Below are 8,244 nucleotides of genomic sequence, written 5' to 3'. Positions count from 1 at the left end.
ATCAGATATCAGATAATATTTTAAAAATTATTTTGTTTATCTTAAATTATAAATTTTAAATTATAAATTCTAAATTTAAATCCTAAATTATAAATCTTAAAGTAAAGTTAGTTAACATTAGCTAACTAAAAAATAGTTTTATATACTTTTTCTTAATCGCTTGTTGTTACCTTAATAAAATAACTAATTTTTACTTCTGCTACATACATAAATAATCATTTAAAAATTGAATATGATTGAATAATTATTAAAAAATATTTTATATTGTCAAATATCAACACATTGAAATTAAATTCTTTAAAAATATAAATTAGATATAAAATTAAGGTAGTTTTTCTCTTTAATTTTCTTGATAATATGTATAGATGTAGTTTATTAAAATATTCTGTTTAGAATACTGCTATTTTGCTACTAACTTGGCAAGTTGCAGCATCTTTCATCAAATCAGAAAAATAAAGCAATTGTCAAAAAACTGTTGCATGTGATACGAACTTTAGTTTCATTAGATAATATTCCTATGATAAACTTTAACGACGTAGGATTCTTTTTCCTAGACATGGAAAACATAATAGCGCTAGCTAGAGTATTTTTGCTTTACATCACCAATATCTGCTTCTGTTATGAAATGGAAAGGCATAATAGCACAAACATAATTAAACCCATTACTTTTGTTCAGGCTTCTAGCTTAAGATTTCTTTTATTCTTAATTGGTGTCACATATGACTATTAATTTAAGCAAAATTGAATTACCTACAACTGTTTTGAAAAAAAAGAAAAACTTAACTATTCCGTTGGTTACTAAATTTTTAGTTAACTCTTTATACCTTTTTTTTTAATTGAATCTTTAAATTACTTTTAGTTTTGTAATTAGGACTTTTTTTTATGTCAAAAACGTTAAAATTAACAAAATATTTTTCTTAAAAAACATACAATAAAAAATTTAAGTAGACTTTTAATTATAAATACATTCAATTTGTGAAAAAATATTCAATTAATTCTAATATTTTTTATATTAGAAATGATCTAATTATAAAATTAAAAATAGAGTAGGACTCAATCGAAAGGGAAAAAAAGTATAGATACCTAATTACATATTTAGTAAAACTATAGGACCAACAGAATAATTAAACAAAAAAAAGAATTACTTGTCCTGCTCGTGATCCATGAAAACTTAATTAGTAATAACCTAGAAATTTTGTGATTTGATTGTTATTTTTATCAAGTATGATTTAAATGATTCGAAATATCAAGAGAAATAATAGGTGAACAAGTTATTTTCATAATCAAATTTAATTCAGTTTTTTTTGTAGTTTCTTATTTCTTCTTTATTTTTTTTTTTTGGGTTAAGTATGATTTTGGTCTCTTAGATATAGGTTGAAAATTTTTTTCATCCTAGACTTTTTTGTGCTTACAAAATCGTTCCTAAAGTTTAATTTAGTTTTAAAATTGTCCTTTTTATTTAAATCTTAAATTTTATTACCAAATTATCCCTAATCAAAAAAAATTATAAAATAAAAAAAGAAAAAAAAGGAGAAAGAAAGTTCTGGAGTTGAGAGAGAGAAGCAGAAGCACAGGGAAGGGGAAATGGTGGTGAGGGAAGCAGTGCTAGGGACAAGCCAATGACTGTGGTGGTCGCCGACGCTGGTAGCTACAGGAACAGAAACAAAGGTCACAACATTTGTCACGGTGGAGGAGAGAAGAATGGGTAGCTCGCCGGTGGTTGGGACATTGGGGCCGGCAGTGGCAGATCGACAGCAACAGCGAGCTTGTGGAGAAAAGTGGCCGGCTTCGGTGGTCTTTGTTCTGTGAGGGAATTGATGGCAAGGACAGGTGAACAGCTAGGTTGGCGAGGGACGAAGGAGGGAGATGTTGCGGCGGCCTGGGTTTCGACGGCGGCGCTAGGGTTTGGAGGTTTTGGGCTTGTGGAGAGGGGAAGAGAGAGGTGGAACCACGGAGATGGAGGTTACCTCGGCGATGGGTGATGTAGAGAGAGAGAGAAAGAGAAAGATGTGGCGGTGTTGTGACGTGTTCTGGGAAGGGAAAGGCTGCGCTTGTGGTGGCTGATGGCTTTCGACGGACGGCAACGGTGGGTGGCGGTTGGGAGGAAGAGGAAGATGAAAAGAAGGGGAGGAAGAAGGAGGGTAAAACCGGCACAGTAAGGGCAGCGACGGTCGGAGGTTAGGTTGATAGCTTCTGTTTCTTCTGCTTTTGATTTTGATTTTGTTTTGGTTGTTGTTGTGCGTCTTATTCTGATTCTATTTCTTTGAATTCATTGTTATTGCGCTTCTGATTTTATTGTTCTTTTGATTTCATTATTCTTCTGATTAAGTTATTGATGATGAAGAAGAAGAAAAAGAAGAAGAAATGCTGCTGTGATGGAGAAGAAGAACTGGATATTTTGGTAAAAAAAGATAAGGGTATTTTGATCTGAAGGACAATTTTAAAACCAAGTTAAACTTTAGGGACGATTTGTATAAAAAAAAAGATTGGGGACGAAAAAAAAGGCCTATACCTTAGAGACCAAAATCGTACTTAACACTTTTTTTGTCAATAAGTTATTGGACTAATTTGATTTAACTTAGTTATTATAATAACTTGGTCATATAGTATCATCAAATTAGTAATACGAAAAACTTTGTTTTCGGTAAAAAATAGAGGAACATTTGAAGAAAATAACATAAAAGCTTTTTTGTGGTATTGGGCTATGCCCAGAGAACCCTACCCAGATTCGTAACCCCTACCCGCCCAAACCTAAAACCCATTCTGATCGTTGTCTCTCAGAGTGTTGAATGTTGAATTAACACGCTAAGCACATGCTCCCATGGCCGCCATGACATGACCTTGTTAGCTCTACTTTTCAGTTGATCTTTGGGTCTGGAATCAGGACGAGAAGTGGTTGATGAAGTCCGTCTATGTCTCTCTGCTGGCATTATCCCTATTAGCTCCAACCATCTCTTCACCGCCGGTTGCTACAGCTTGGCCCTGGTGTAGCGATCCCAGATCCTTGCCCGTTGCTAGTGAGATCTTCACTACTCGCCTATGTTGATTCTCTCTTTAATTGGGTCTACTTTGGACTAGGATTCCCAAGGAGAAGACAATGCTATTTCTCTGAGTTAGCCCTTGTCGTTGAAACGTTGCCCACCATTTTGCTTGCCGTCCAAGACAGCCAGCGTCTTGAACTTCTGCTTGTGAGCTTTGCCATTCTAGGGATTGACTCGTTGTTTCTCTAGTTTGGTTTGTCACCCTCCCACCACCGTGACTGCCGTTTATGGCTTCCTCCACAAGAATTAAAGCAATTTTCCCTGGGGTTTCCAGCACATTTGTGGGTTCAATTGGTCGTTATACATTTTCTTAGCCAATTGGTTAACCAATTCGTTGCTATCTCGAGGAGTCCACTGATAAACTCCAATTTTGTGGTTTATCTTGTGCTTAATTTAGGGTATTTTATCACTTTTTTCCACATTTATTCAATGAAATAGCATGGTTTTGTAATTCTCCCTTGAATTGTGCTTAAATGTGAAAACATGCTTTTTAGGCCCTAAAATTGGTGATTTTAATTCACTTTAATTCCATTCAATGCCTTGATATATTTGTTAAGTGATTTCAGGTTCATGAGGCAAGTATTGGGTAGAAGAAGTGAGGAGAAAAGCATGCAAAGTGGGAGAACTCATGAAGAAATGAAGGAACCGTAAAGCTGTCAAGCCTGACCTGCTAGCACTCAATCGACCATAACTTGAGCTACAGAGGTCCAAATGAGGCGGTTTTAGTTGCGTTGGAAAGCTAACATCTGGGGCTTCGAAATGATATTAAATTTGTCATATGTTGCTTCGCGTACAGGGGCGCGCACGCGCCATGTACGCATGTGCATCGATTGAGCTCGTAGCCCACTAAAGTGAAATCGCCCCCAGCGATTTCTGAAGCACTTTGGGCCCAACCCAACTCATTTCTGATGCTATTTCATGCAGAATTCAAGATTGGAAAAGGGGGAGCAATTGTTTGGTAGCTTAGCATTATGTAGTTTAGTTTCTAGAGAGAGAAGCTCCCTCTTCTCTCTAGAATTAGGGTTCTTAGGATATTTCCATCTTAGATCTAAGTTTAATTCATGCTTTGATTTACTCTTCCTTTGCAATACTTCTTCTTCTACTCTTCCTCTTTCTATTTTTGCATTCAATTCATGTAATTCTCTACTTTTATGTTGATGCATTTTTGTTCTTCTATTTTCAATTCAATGCAATTTATGATTCATGTTCCTTTATTGTTGATTTGATTTTGTTGTTGTCTAATTCCTTGCAATTGAGTAGTGTAGATTTACATTCCTTGCAATTTACTATGTTTTCCTTTTATGTCTTCCAAGTGTTTGATAAAATGCTTGGTTGGATTTTAGTGTAGATTTTAGTGTTCTTGGCTTTGGTAGAGTAATTAGTGACGCTTGAGTTATCTAATTCCCGTGTTGATTGATAATTAGAAGTTGCTAATTGATTTGGATACCACTAAAGCTAGTCTTTTCCCTTGGGAGTTGGCTAGGACTTTTGGGATCAAATCAATTCATCCACTTGACTTTCCTCCATGGTTAGAGGTTAACTAAGTGGTAGTAATGGATAATTGTGGTCACAATTGAGGAGGATAACTAGGATAGGACTTCTAATTCTCATTCCTTGCCAAGACCTTTCTAGTTGTTAGTTTATTTTCATTGCTATTTACTTTTCATGCCTCTTATCCCAAAAAACCCCAAAATATCTCATAACCAATAACAAGACACTTTGTTGCAATTCCTAGGGAGAACGACCCGAGGTTCCAATACTTTGGTTTATAAATTTAGGGGTTTGTTACTTGTGACAAACAAATTTTTGTATGAAAGGACTATTTTTTGGTTTAGAAACTATACTTGCAACGAGAATTCATTTGTGAATTCTAAACCACACGAAAGTCCTCTCATCAAAATGGCACCGTTGCCGGGGAATCGCAATGGTGTTACATTATTGGTTATTGTATATATGTGAATATTGTGAATAGCTTGATTTTTGGATTGCTTGTTAGTTTTTGTTAGTTTTAGGACTTTGTTTCATTATTTCTTGTTAGCTTTTGTTTCTTATTTTCACTTTTCACTATGAATTCTCACTTTAGCTACGAGTGTGATTACAACTATGTTGTAGGAAATGGGAACTTCAATGAAGATGTGCATCAAAGATGGGATAACCAAAGGTGGAAGGAGCCATATGCATATGATCAATCCTCTTGGTAACAACCTCCACCAATGCACTATGAAGAAGAGCCATTCTATGATGCATACCAATCCAATGGTTATGGTGAATCCCCTTGTGACTTCCAAGAACCACCACCATACACCTATGAGCCATATCCTCAACATAGCCATCAACCATGCTCACAAGCCACCTTTCACCAACCATCTTCATATGACCCTGATCCATATCCATCCTACCAACAACCATATGAGCCATATGAACCACATGTAGAGCTACCACCATTCCAACATCAACATTTTCAAGAGCCACCCCCTCCATATTATTACCAAGATGAACCACCTCCAATGTATGAAAATTTCCAACCACAAGATGAATACTACTTTCCACCACAACCTCCCATGGAAGAATATTCATGCCCTTCAATCCAAGAGCCATATGATCCTACTCATGATATCCAAGAGGAGCAAGAGTCAAGGGATCGTTTCAAGGAGGAATTGGAACAATTCCAAGCAACCATGGAGTGTGTTGTGCAACAAATGGAAAGAAGGGAAAACATTAGACCACCACAACTCCACCAAGAAGAACCACCTTCCAACTCTAAATCCTTCCCCCAAATTGATGAACCCTTCCATTCACCCCAACCTCCAATGGATAATATCCTTAATGTTCTTGTTCAAGTACAAGAGGAGATGAAAAGGGATGTAGAACAATTCACGGCTGCCTTGGATGCGGTGGTAAATAGGTTAGCATCCCAATGCTTGAACACTCAAGGAACTCCCATGGCTACATGTGGAGAATCAAATAAAGAGCATAACATGAAGGAGAGATTGGTGGAGAATGAGGGAAGTTGCTTTATATTGGAACAATTGGAGGAAGCCATAATTGTTGAAGTAAAGGAAGAGATGGTTGAAGACTTAGGAGATGCGAAACCTCCTTAGGAACATAGAGTTGAAGAAAACCCCTCTAAGATGATTGAAATTGATGCTAGGGAGGAAAGTGCACACCTTCCAAGGCATATTCCATATGAAGCCTTGGATGGGATAGAGCAAGAATTGAGTTCCCTTGGTGAGGAAGATCAAGCACCAAGTCTTAGTGGTGAAGAATCCTTTGAACATGAAGAACCTTCCCCCATTGGATTTGAAAGCAATGTGGAGGTAAATCTCTCTCGTCCTCCCATTTATGATTTGAGTAAGGGAAAATGTTTAGATAAAATTGTTGAACAAATGATTGAAATTAAGAGATCTTGTGGAGAGGTGGAAGTCCTTAGAAAAAGGAGGATGGGAATTGAATACGCCTTGTTGGTATGCAAAATTGTTACTCAGGTTGTGAATTATTGTTCAAAATTGATTCCCTGGCGATGGCACCAAAAACGGATGCACAGAACCATGATCTAAACATATCTTCACAACTTCATGGCTGGCTTTTTGTAAGGATGTCACCGGTGCCAATGGCTACTTTCAATCCTCTCGGGAAAATGGTCCAAATGCTCTGTCACAGCACGGCTAATCGTCTGGAGGCATCACCCTTGTTGTTGGTTGCATCCTATTCCTCTCTGTGAAAATGGTCCGATGCGCTGTCACTGCATGGCTAATCATCTTGGAGGTTCTCGATCATACTGGAATAGAATTTACTATCCTTTTGCGTCGGTCACTACGCCCAGCACTCGCGAGTTTGGAGTTCGTCACAGTCATTCAATCCCAGAATCTTACTCGGAATACCACGGACAAGGTTTAGACTTTCCGGACTCTCATGAATGCCGTCATCAATCTAGCTTATACCACGAAGATTCTGATTAAGAGATCTAAGAGATACTCATTCAATCTAAGGTAGAACGGAAGTGGTTGTTAGGTACGCGTTCATAAGGAATGATGATGATTGTCACGTTCATCACATTCAGGTTGAAGTGCGAATGAATATCTTAGAAGCGAAATAAGATGAATTGAATGGAAAACAGTAGTACTTTGCATTAATCTTTGAGGAACAGCAGAGCTCCACACCTTAATCTATGGAGTGCAGAAACTCTACCGTTGAAAATACATAAGTAATGAAGGTCTAGGCATGGCCGAATGGCCAGCCCCCAAACGTGATCAATAGATCAAAAGATAATCCAAAGATGATCCAATACAATAGCAAAAGGTCCTATTTATAATAAACTAGCTACTAGGGTTTACAGAAGTAAGTAATTGATGCATAAATCCACTTTCGGGGCCCACTTGGTGTGTGCTTGGGCTGAGCTTGAAGTCTACACGTGGAGAGGTCATTCTTGGAGTTGAACGCCAGCTTTTGTGCTAGTTTGGGCGTTGAACTCCACTTTGCAACTTGTTTCTGGCGCTGGACGCCAGAATTGGGCAGAGATCTGGCGTTGAACGCCAGTTTGCGTCGTCTAAACTTGGGCAAAGTATGAACTATTATATATTGCTGGAAAGCCCTGGATGTCTACTTTCCAACGCAATTAGAAGCGCGCCATTTTGAGTTCTGTAACTCCAGAAAATCTATTTTGAGTGCAGGGAGGCCAGAATCCAACAACATCAGCAGTCCTTCTTCAACCTCGGAATCTGATTTTTGCTCAAGTTCCTCAATTTCAGCCAGAAAATACCTGAAATCACAGAAAAACACACAAACTCATAGTAAAGTCCAGAAATTTGAATTTAACATAAAAACTAATGAAAATATCCCTAAAAGTAACTAGATTCTACTAAAAACATACTAAAAACAATGCCAAAAAGCGTATAAATTACCCGCTCATCACAACACCAAACTTAAATTGTTGCTTGTCTCCAAGCAACTGAAAATCAAATAGGATAAAAAGAAGAGAATATACTATAAATTCCAAACTATCAATGAAACATAGCTCCAATCAAATGAGCGGGACTTATAGCTTTTTGCCTCTTGAATAGTTTTGGCATCTCACTTTATCCATTGAGGTTCAGAATGATTGGCATCTATAGGAACTCAGAGTTCAGATAGTGTTATTGATTCTCCTAGTTCAGTATGATGATTCTTGAACACAGCTTCTTTATGAGTCTTGGCCGTGGCCCTA

The sequence above is a fragment of the Arachis ipaensis genome, chromosome B04 (assembly GCF_000816755.2).
Source record: "Arachis ipaensis cultivar K30076 chromosome B04, Araip1.1, whole genome shotgun sequence".
NCBI lineage: Eukaryota > Viridiplantae > Streptophyta > Magnoliopsida > Fabales > Fabaceae > Arachis > Arachis ipaensis.
The sequence above is the reverse complement of the archived record's forward strand: the minus strand, read 5'-3'. Positions refer to the sequence as shown.